The 12,261-nt window shown below is 37.5% G+C and overlaps 1 long non-coding RNA gene across 2 annotated transcripts; it reads right to left on the bottom strand.

Moving 5' to 3' along the window:
• Positions 1 to 3,843: 3,843 nt before the first annotated feature.
• LOC128655449 (uncharacterized) lies at positions 3,844 to 9,519 on the bottom strand. Of its 2 annotated transcripts, none has more exons than XR_008401802.1 (3): positions 9,478 to 9,519; positions 5,972 to 6,158; positions 3,844 to 3,966 (listed from the first exon to the last, which is right to left on the bottom strand). It is a non-coding gene; the product is annotated as an uncharacterized LOC128655449 (long non-coding RNA). The 2 variants fall into 2 exon arrangements; XR_008401801.1 differs by lacking the exon at positions 3,844 to 3,966 and adding an exon at positions 4,493 to 4,561.
• Positions 9,520 to 12,261: the final 2,742 nt, after the last annotated feature.

Here is a 12,261-nt window from a genome sequence, read left to right on the forward strand (position 1 = left end):
GTCTATCTATCAAGCTCCGAATGGAGCTTGACACCCCGTGTTTCTAGCGAGCCTGCAGGCTCGCCAGAAACAGCAGTTATGAAGCAGCGGTCTAAAGACCGCTGCTCCATAACCCTGTCCGCCTGCTCTAAACAGGCGGACAGACATCACCAGAATTAGTACGATCGGGTTGATTGACACTTCCCTGAGTCTGCAGGGGGTGGCGTTATTGCTCTCCGCATTCAGCGATGTCTGTCGAACCTGATCCGCACTGTCGGATCAGGTCCGACAGACATTTGATAAATAGGCCTCATTGACTCTATTTTAATATTTATTGATGTTCTTTGACAATGTTAGACACATTTAATTTATTTTCACAAAAATAATTAATTGGAAATATGAATACATTTTGAATAAAGTTTAGGGAAAGGTTTATAAATTAGACACATGTATTGCCAATGCAAAAAAATAAAAAATAAAAATGACTTTGATGCGATTGCGAATGAAAGAGCAAACCAAACACAAAATTAAGATATGATTGACCAACTGTTCATGCTGTTGCTGATAAATGGTTTAAGTTAAAAATTTTAATAGATATGAAAAATATGCCAAAGCTTACAACACTATTAAAGGTATGTGCAAAACATCCAATTTTCATAATTGACTATTTGGACGATAGTTTGACTACTCAATGTGTCAGGTCCATCAGTTCTCGATCAGAGGTTCTCAAGATTATATGGATGCTAAGCTCAGCCCTTCAATATTGGAACCAACTATATTTTAAATTCATTTTCCTTAGAAAAGCTCAGATACAGATTTGCACCAAACCGTTATGTTATATGTCAATACCTGGAAGATCTTCTGCAAGCATCTCTTCTCGTGCTTCTTTGTAAATTTTGGCCAAGGGAATATTTCTTTGAACAAGCTCAAGCACCTTTGGCACAATACTGGTAAAGCCCTCCTTAAAGCGCTGGCCTAAGTTGACAGTTGATGAATGGATTCGGTCAACTTCATCACACAGCTGAAAATGGTTGCAGAAAGAAAAAAGTCAATTATCACACTCATTTTATGTTAAAGGTATCAAACCAGTCTAAAATCAAATAAATTAACAATATTCTATGTTGTCACTTTCATTGCCATTTTACTCTGATTCTACCTCTGTGCAATCTGTGTTTGCAATATTAATTGCACATTTTTTTGTACATCTGAAGGCTTAGAAAATTACACTATCTTTAAAATAGAGTTCTAACTGTAAAACATAGCTGCAATAAGTGATTGTGGGCCCAAGCACTATGTGCCATGGCCACCTGGTGGCTCAAAGAAATTAATGCACGGTGGGCACATGCATTATAAGGGACAGTTCTACTTGATTTTAGGAGTTATAAAGTATATTAATATAACAGTGTTGGTTAAGCAAAACTGGGAAATGGGTAATAAACTGACCCTCAATACCCACAATAGCCACATGCACCAAGTTTATGTGCTGCGTAAAAGGGGTGCTGCATAGTCTGCCCCTGCCATGCGCTACATAGACCTAATAGTCTTCGACTCTGACATGTATGCAACATTTTTAAGCTTGTTAATTCCCCTGAAAACAAATAATCCTTAGAATAACAATTGGGCCTTTCACAGTTTCAGCTCTTGGTCCCTATTTATTACTTTAGCCTACTGTTCCAAGTGCCCTTATATGCTTACACTGACATCTAACATTTGTTTTAAGCTGAGAACTGCTATAAAATTATCTGTGATATCACTTACCCCTGAGGGTGTTTTTAAGAAAGGGTATTTCTTAAGTATGTCCTCCACGGTCATTCCATCTCTTATCTCCCTTCTCCGCCATGCAAAAGTTGCTGCATTCGGTCTTTGACAACCAAGGTGTCTGGTCTCATCTTGTTATACTGAATATGCAAGACATTCACATGACTCTCAATAGAAGATGCATCCTCACCAATTACCGCGATCTCCTGTTGTAGTCAAATTAAAAACGCAAAATAAAAAATTGGTTCGACCTCAAATGCACAAACACATTTTTTCTAACAGCAAATAGCAAATTTCATTCAAACCAAGAATGATAAATATAATAAAAAAATAATAATAATAATAATTCTAATTCTAAGAGAATAGGGAAGTCCATACCACAACTGTAACGACAATGACACAGAGGAATGATATCATTGGGATCACTTTCAGAGCTATTTTTTATTTTCAATGGATGAATAATAAAAACTTCGACAGCCATTCATAATTAAAGAGCTTGAGCATTTAAAGCGGCAGCCCACATATCTGCAGTACCCGCTTAGAATGAACAGAATGTTATCGTCCCTTGGTGTGAAAACTAATATACTTATCATTATAGTTATTATAGTTGTTCTTGGTGTGAATGGGCCTTTATACTTCAGATATTTCACAAACAAATATTATTGGACACTTGGCTTTTAAATGTGTTAAACCAGTGAAATCTGTCCTGGAGGTCCCCCTCATCACCACACATTTTGTATGACTCCCTCATTTAACACACCTGATTCAACTCATCAGCTCATTAGTACTGACTGTAAGTAGTGGTCAACCAATATATCACCTAGGCCAATATATATTTACTTATATTAAGCATTTTTAATTATCCTCATTGGCAGATACTGTACATTTTGGCCAAAAAGTCTTGGAAGAGAACACCAATTTTTACATTATTTTGACACTGTTGTGTACCCCAGCACCTGAGCACAGAAACACAGGAGAGCCCATTCTTCATCTTCATTAGTTTGCAGTCTTTGTTTAACAATTCTATCTAATAATAGAAAGCCAATCATGATAATACTTTTTCATATACCATCAGCATTCAGCAAATATGCATTTATATAATTTACTAGTTAATAAATTTAGCATTTGATAGTTATAAATGTGGTATTTACTATCTTTAACCCCTTAAGGACTTGAAATGTTAGAGAAAAACTTGCACAAAAGACCAGAGAATTTTTAGCATTTTGGCTATCACTCCATTTAAACAGAAATAGAGCCTTTTTTAAATTCATCTATTAAAATGATATTTTTTTAGTAGACAACCCAAGGTATTGATCTAGGTCAATTTAGGTATATTTCATGCCACTGTTTCACCTCAAATGTGATCATATTTACTTTTTCATAAACTTTGGGCTTCTCACTGAAGTTATTTACATACCACATGGGCAGTCATAGCACAAATGCCCCTCACATGTTTTTTATGTAGCATAGCAGATCCCTTCTTGCTTCCCTCCATCCCAAACCTTTTCTGCAGTATAGAAGACCCACCTCCTCCTTCTCTCTCCCACACCTCTGGTGATGGGCGACCACCTGCTTCCTCCTTCCCTCCCACACTACTAACTGCACCACAGCAGTAGATAAAGAGAGTGACACAGAGTGTCACTGTCTGTATCAGTGATCTGTTTTCATATAGTAACGGGAGCATGATCAGCACTCTCTTACCCTACACCTTCTGCCTCTGGCTGTGGTCTTAGCTGTTAGAGCTGAAAGCAGGGACCGCAGCATGGGCCAGAAGGTTGGATGTAGATACTACATCAACAGAGTAAGCTGGGCAAAGTATCCTTTGATGTAGTAGCTATGTCCAATTGGCAGAAGTGTTTAAATTAAATAGTGTGATATATATATATATATATATATATATATATATCGGCCACCCTTCTCTCAAAGATATCGGCATCGGCCATAAAAAAACCTATATTAGTCAACCCCTAACTGCAAGACCTAAATTGGGTGTGTCCAAAAAGGTAGACATCCAAAATGTGCAGTGGTTCAGGAGCTTCATAACAGGTTTGAGAACCACTGTTTAAACTATACACTTACCCCTGACATAGATCTCTGACAGGCTCCTGAAGTTTCTTCCGATAGTCTCACTCTCTTGTGCCCAAACTTCTCCTTTCTTACCTCTTCATCAAGAACCAGAGGTGCACGCTCTGCTTTGAATTTTCGCTTGAGGGATTGGTGCCAAGTATGCTAACAGAGAGGGTAAAAACAGATCAGATCAAAAGGTCAACCTCATTTTTTTTTAAAATGTATATATACAGAATCCACCAATTTCTGTTCATTAGAACTTCTGAAATGTCTGATATCTGAGAACATATCATCCATGGTCAATGATCTTATGTAACTCCTATTTATACTGGTAAATTCCTTTCCTTGTAACTTACATAACCATTCCCTTCCAGATCCTTAAGGAAAGGATATTTCACAATAAGTGCTTTAACAACTTGTACATATTCTGCATTGGTGGGATACCTGAAAGATTGAATTAAAACCACATTTGGCTCTAAGAAACTTCTAAGATGAAAAACAAAATACTTAGTTTACATTAATTATTTATAAAGCACCATCAATACTTTAACTGTATATAGATTAAGCAATGTTAAACAAATTATGGAACATAATGACTTACAATGTGTGTTCATCATAGCTTCATGGAGAACTCTAATGATTCTGTGTCTATCTTGGAGGATTTCTGACATGTTTCTTTGTTATGAGTCTGGTCTGAAGATCTCTGGGAAATGGTGGAATGACAAAACCAGCAGGCAGTCTCCCACTTGTTCCATTTCTTCAGTGAGGATGGGGTATAAAAAGGGATAGTTCACACAAAAATGAAAATTTTATTATCATTTACTCACCCTCATGCCATTCCAAATCCATAAGACTTTTGTTCATTTTCATAACACAAATGAAGATATTTTTAATATTCTCTTATCATTTTTGATCATCCATTGCAAGTCTATGTAATCAATGTTTTCAAGCTTCAAAAAGTACATACATTGTAAAAGTAATCCATATGAATATTCCTATCCATATGAATAACAGATTTTAATTTAGGCCCTTTTTAATAGGTGCACCACCAAGCTGATTTTACTGATGACCCAGCTAAGATTTTAACCAAAAGTAAGCTAAAATTGGCTAATATTTAAAATGTTCAATGTTTATTGCTCAAATTATAATTAAATAATTTTTATCAAATTATGCAATTCATTTTTGCTTTGGATAACAGAAAATTAATAACATTACAAAGTGTTACACTACCCCTACCCAGCTACTTTATAATGACACCCGGATGGCAACATTTTTTTTGGAGAACACTGCACATGTGAACATTGATCAACGCACATACACAAAGCACATTAAATATGGTAAAGGAAGCTCAAACGTGTTTGCTTGGCGTGCAAGAACAAACCTCATAGGTTTTAGCGCGTCAAGCAAGCACATTTGAGCTTCCATGTACCATATTTAATGTGATCTATGTATGTACATTGATCAATGTTTATGGTTGAATAAAATCCTAAATTAAAATCTGTTCATTATATAAAGCAATTGTGTCTCTTAAGAAAACTTGGATTAATTCATATGGATTACTTTTATGATGTCTTTGGGCCCCATGCATGCACGCTGGCCCGTATGCATCACACACTCCGATGAGTGTGTAATGCCCGCCCCTTCACTTGCATGAACAATCATGCAAGAGAAAGGGCTGTCAATTGGTGACTGGTGAGTACTCTTCGGCACCTCAGAGGTGGCAAAGAGTGTAAGAAGCAGCAGCTAATGACTGCTGCTTTTTACATTGCAGGAAACAGGCTCACATGTGCAAACCTGCCCCGCAAGGGCTCTGGAGCAGCATATGCTGCTTCGTACATGGAGCCTTTTATTACTTTTTGAAGCTTGAAAATGTTGATTGCCTTGACTTGCAATGGATGGACAAAAAATTATGAGAGAATATTAAAAATATCTTAATTTGTGTTCTGAATATGAACACGTGTCTTATAGGTTTGGAATGACCTGAGGGTTATTAAATGACAGAATTTTTATTTTTGGGTGAACACCCTTTAAGAACTTGCATTACTAGTAACACTGATGATTAGCCACTAACATGAACAATTTTCTACTGTAATATATTCATATGATTACCAATTTACCTATTAAGATTAGACATAAGCATAAAACATATTACTTAATGTATACTTACATTTCTGTAGTTGAAAGCTGCTGATAGCATTCTGGTGGCACTGGTTCTAGAGTTATCGTTACCACCTCCTTCATCTCCCGTATTAATTTGTTGAATTTGGCCTGTTTTTTAAATGAACCTTCAAATAAGTATGATATCATGTTCTCAGTGAGGCCACACTCTATTGTTTCTCCATCCACCTCATTCTCTGAAAGGAAGCGTAGATCAGCGTGAATTTGAGGATAGATCTCAGCAACACTAAAATGAATGACGTTTAATTTTTATTTTCAATGGAAAATCATTAGTATCATTAATATAAACTTCGACTTTCAATGGGCTAATTTAGAAAAACACATTTAAAATAACTTTGTAGTCAGTACACATATGGTTAAACTCAAAATTATTTAAATTAGTATGTCAGAGTCAAGAAACTTCACAATTTGCCTTTTTGTATAATGCCCAGGAAGCATTTAAATATATACCAATAAGATTCATATTAATTAATTCAAACAGATGATATTTTCAAATAAATTAATTCAATTTCAAACATAAATAAGGGCCACCTTACACAAAATGTACTGGTTATTAATTGTTTTTCTATGTAAGCATGCAATGGACGATGTCTTTGACCATTACACCGTCTCACTGCTTTTTCATCATCGCCACCTGTTTTTAAGACCGCGTGCCAATTTATACTCCAACATTTCTGGTATCATAAATATAATAATAATAATAACAATTAATCTAAATAACAAAACAATATTTCTTTCCAGTGGCCTGTAGAGTCCACAAATGTATTCATTACTGTTTGGAATTCAACATCTGGCCACCAGGAGGAAGCAAAGACACCCCAACCAAATCTTAAGTATCCCTCCCACTTCCCATACTCCCCAAGTCATTCTTTGCCTCTCTAAATTGGAGTTTGGCGAAGATGGTGATCTAAAGAAAAATTGAAAAGAAGTCCTTTAATGGGTAGTTTCCCTTCAAGATAGGACTGGGGTTAATTCTGTGTCCATGTAAACCTCTTAGTAAGAGTATTGGTAGCTGTTAGCTGCTGAATGTGGCAGGGATCTTCTCTGTCCTTCTTCAAGCAATCTGTGCTAACACACCCACCTGGCAACCAGTGTTAGTTTAAACTGCTTTTCTTTCTACTTCAGGTTCATGTCATACGACATATGTCATATGTCAGTGGACATGGTTCTCGAATAGAACCAATTGGCAGGAGACAGAGAACAACCTACTATAGTTATAGTAGCAGGAATCCAATACATCAAACAGATAAGGAAAAGGCAAAAAACGTGTTCAGCAGATCCGAGGTCAGGGCAGGCAGCCAGTAGCGTAGTCAGCAAACAAGTCGGAGGTCAAAAACCAGGAAGTCAAGGTATGATAAGGACTCAGGGAAAGGTACTTGGAAGAAAATGCTTGGTCTCTGTAAACAGGCAGAATAACCTAGCACTGGAATAGGGGACTGCCCAGGCTTTTATATCCCATAGAGAAAAACACCCCATAACCATAGTGATGCTAGGAGTCACCCCCTAGGAGACCAATCAGAAGTCCCCACACCACTCTGATGGCAGGGACATGACATGCGCGCACTGTGCCTCGACACCTGCAAATTGAATTTTCGCGGTGCCAATGTGAGCGTGAGCACCCACGAATGCCCGCCGCGCCAGCAATGTGTGAAGCCCGGGAGGACACCCGCTACCGGATTTGAGGACGCCCTGGAAAGGAGATGTGTCCTGATCTCATGACACTGTCAGACCTGGAAGTGTTGTGTCTGCCCCACAGCAGAGGCTCCAAAGCTAAGTGTCTTTTCCTTCAAAGGGTTGGATGACATAAAGGCACTATGAGGGGTTTAAATCTCCTATTTACATCCCTAAGGAGCCTGGGGACATATATATTCTTCATTCTAGTGGGATTATATTTTTTCTGGGAAGTTTTTTGCAGGGCACTGTTCTAACAGTTGCTGATTGATCTGTTTAAGGATTGTATCAGCAAATGGGACTAAGGCTGTCTGGGCTTTTTTAAATGAAAAGGGCGTTTGGTGTGCACAATCTATAATGGTAGTGTTTTTTACTTATGTAAGTAAGGAGGTAGCGTGCAGCGCAGTAGTCGGCACTGGACTAAAACTAGACAGAAGGAGGTTGGTAAGTTCCCCAGTCACTGCTGGGGCCTAAAGAGGTGCCATTTAGAGAATATTTATTTTAATTTCACATATAGTTTTTTGAGAATAAATTCTGTCATTTTATTTAATTGCTTTCCTGTGTTTGAGCGTTTACTTTTTTCTGTAGGGATCTGTTTACCCATTATGGAGGATAGAATGGATTTGGGCAATGATTCTCCCTCTTTACTTTTGGGTGACAAGTATTTGTATTGTGAAGAGGCCCCTGTGATACCCCCTGCACAGTTATGTTCCTCATGTTTAGTTGTCATGTCACAGTCAAAATCCAAACAATCTAAATCTTGTCTGCTGTTTCTTATTTAACCCCTCAGAGCCCTCTACCTCTCAGAACTATGCTGCCCCTGACATGTCTCAACTTTCCCCTCAGTCCCCGTCACAAGTAGTTGTAATGGCAGTTCCCTGCATCTCAGCTCAATCTCTTCATGGGTGAATTTTTTTACCAGGAGACTTTGAAGCACAACTTCAATCAGCTGTTTCTGCTGCGCTGAGTGCCTTACCAGCTTCAGGTAAGAGGAAGAGAAAGAACATGTTATCTCTGACACAGGAATCTCTTCTATTGAGACTCCATTGGTCAGTCTATCACAAAACTCGGAGGATGAACATACCTCTTTAGCCTATGAAGGTGAGATATCTGACTCTGCTGCGGGTAGATCAGCGGAGTCTGAGGACATTAACTTCAGATTCAAACTCGAACACCTTTGTCTGTTACTCAAGGAGGTATTATCTACTTTGGATGTTCCTGATATAAAACTATCTGAGAAGTGCTTCAAGCGGTGGTGCCTTCAGTTTAGGTCCGCCCACCTTATGTCCCTCCCTGTTCATTCTGTGTCCTCTCTAGCTTGGGTACTGGATTCCCAACAGTAATGAATGAATTTGTGGACTTTCCATGCCATTGGAAAGAAAAAAAAAATGTATGCTTACCTGATAAATGATTTTCTTTCCTGGCATGGAGAGTCCACAAACCCACCCTATTATTTTTTTAAGGCGGCATTTTTCCTAACCTTCTGATACCTCTATACCCCTAGTGTTTCTCCTACTTTTCCTTATTTCCTCGGCTGAATGACTGGGGGAGTATGAGAAGTGGGAGTGATACTTAAGGTTTGGTTGGGGTGTCTTTACCTCCTCCTGGTGGCCAGGTCTCACATTCCCAACAGTAATGAATGAATTTGTGGACTTTCCATGCCAGGAAATAAAATAATTTATCAGGTAAGCATAAATGTTGTTGTTTTTTTTTCAGGCCAAAATATTTACCTAATCAAAAGTTTTGGTGGGAGAGCACAACTAAAAGTTGGGCAGATACACAAAAATATCAAATGATTTTAACAGCACCTAAAATTAAACATACCTCTGAATTTCTGTACTTCATCTTCAGTGACTTGTATCCCAGTCTTTTAACTTTAGGAGAAGATCCTCTGTCGTCAGTGTCTGAACTGTTGAGGCCATCATGTTGCATAACTGTCACCCGTGCACACCCCAAATTCTGTAAGTTAGTGCGCATAGAGTATGTGGACTACAATTCCATTGGACAAATTTGAAGAAAGTAGTTGTGGAATTAATAAACAGAGGGCCCTACTGGAAGATTTTTTTCTGGGCCCCCTAATTAAAATAAAAATAAATAATAATGATACTTATTCAAATCTACTGATATTAAACTATATTCCTTACCTTATACTAGACAGTAACATCCCCCAAAAAATGTGACATATTATGTAAACAGCTACAAACTGATCTGTAAACAGTGTAAAACTAAATTTTGTGGTGTGCTGCTTATTTGAACAAGATGGTCTGGTTTATGTGCTAAGCAAATTAACGTCAATATTGTAAACTGACTAAACACTTTCTACATACCACACAGAGAGAGGGTAAAAGTAGACCCAGGCTTCATTAAACATCCCCAATTGGAAGTGGGTAAAAGTCAGATCCTACCAGATCCATGTCTACTTTAGACAAACGGACACACACAAATGTACGTGTTTCCCACACAAACACATCCAGACACTTCTGATCTAGCAATATTTTACACAAAAAAATCTGGATCCTTTCAGAATCAGCTCTTTTTTTTGTTTTACAAAAAATAGCCAGATCCTACCGGATCCATGTCTTATTTAAACAGACAAATACAATTAAGTGTCTTCCAAACAAACACATCCAGACAATGCTTGATCTAACAATATTTTACACAAAATCATTAGGATCCTACCATAACCAATTCTGTTAAATCAAAAACAGCCTTATCCAGTCTTATTTAGAAAGACATACACAAATCCAAGTGTTTTCCACGCAAATACATCCAGACACTGCTAAATGCAATGCAATTTTAAAGGAAAGGAAACCCCAACATTTTTCATGATTTGGATAGAACATATTAAACAACTTTCAAATGTACTTTTATTATAAAATTTGCTTAATTCTCTTGTTATCATTTGCTAAAGAAACAGCATTGCACTACTGGCAGCTAGCTGAACATATCTAGTTAGCCAATCACAAGAGACAAATGTGTGCAGGCACCAATCAATGAGTAGCTCCCACTACTGAAGGATATGTTAGTATTCATTTTCAACAATGGATACAACAAAGAACATTTGAAAATAGAAGTGATTTTAAAATGACATGCTTTATCTGAACCATGCAAGTTTAATTTTGACTTTCCTATTCCCTTAAACAAAAAACATATTGATCCAGAGCCAACATTATTACAGAAAAATAGCCAAATCCTATTGGATCCATGTCTAATTTAGACAGACGCATACATTTAAAGGTTTTCCACACAAACACATCCAAACACTTCTGGATCCAACACTATTTTACACAACAATATCTGGATCCTTTTACATAAAAACAACTTGATCCTGCAAGAACCATATCTAATTGAGAAGGACAGTCTTTTCGACACATCCAGACACTGCTGGATCCAATGCTATTTTTACACACTTTTTTCTAGTGTGTAAAAATGGGTTCTGGCAGGATCTAGATGTTTTTCTATAAAACAGCATTGGATGTAGCAGTGTCTGTTTGTGTTTGTGTGAAAAATACTTACATTTGTATGTATCTGTCTAAATTATACATGGATTTGACAGGATTCAGCTTTTTTCTGTAAAATAAGAGCTGGTCCTGTAAAGTTCAGAAGTGTCTGATTGTGTTTGTGTGTAAAACACTTAAATGTATGTGTATCAGTCAAAGTTATATATAATATAGATCTGCCAGGATCCGTCTGCTTTTCATTGGATCTAGCAGTGTCTGGATGTATACTGCAGACAACACAAAAAAAACAGAAATGCCACATGGCCCAATATTGTATAGAACAGAATTTTGATAGGTGTTAATGATTACACTCACATATGGTCAGACACCCCTAGTGGTGTGGACGAGGCAGTCTGGGATCAGTGTCAGTCACCCAGAAGACTGGACTATAGAATGTACCCGGATCTCTGCAGAGAATTATATAGAAAAACACAAAGGATCCTATATGGACTAGTATTGTTGAGACAAGCAGTGGGAGGTAGAGAGAGATAAATATACACTCACATTTAGTGGAGCACCTGACCTTAGTGCTACAGAGGCAAGCTGGGGTCAATACAGTCAACCAGTAGACTTATCCTTCAGGGTCAGGAACTTCCAGTTGTCCAATCTCAGGTAGATGGTGTTTAGAACAAAAACACAGACTATGGCAGCAAGTGGTAAGTTTAAATAAAACTTACTTTATTAAAATAAGTATAAAACAATTGCAATGCGTTTCTCAGCCCACTAGTGGCTGTTTCATCAGGATGCCTGATGAAACAGCCACCGGTGGGCTGAGAAACGTGTTGCAATTGTTTTATACTTATTTACAATTGCAATTGCAGAGGTATTTAACACGCTGGTGATACAAGGGCGCCGCTATGACAATCTACTAATCTAGTGTCGATGTGTTGTGTGGGAAAACCTTTTAAATGTATGTGTATCTGTCTAAATTAGACATGGATCCATCAGAATGTCTAGTAAAAAAAAGAGTTGGTTCTGTTAGGGATCTGATAAAACATAGCATTGGATCAAGCAGTATTCTAGATGTGGGGAGGTTTTTTCATAGAAAAAAAATTACATTTATGTGTATAATCTGTCTAAATTAGGTATGGATCCAGATGTTTTTCTG

Source organism: Bombina bombina, chromosome 4 (genome assembly GCF_027579735.1).
Source record: "Bombina bombina isolate aBomBom1 chromosome 4, aBomBom1.pri, whole genome shotgun sequence".
Taxonomy (NCBI): Eukaryota; Metazoa; Chordata; class Amphibia; order Anura; family Bombinatoridae; genus Bombina; species Bombina bombina.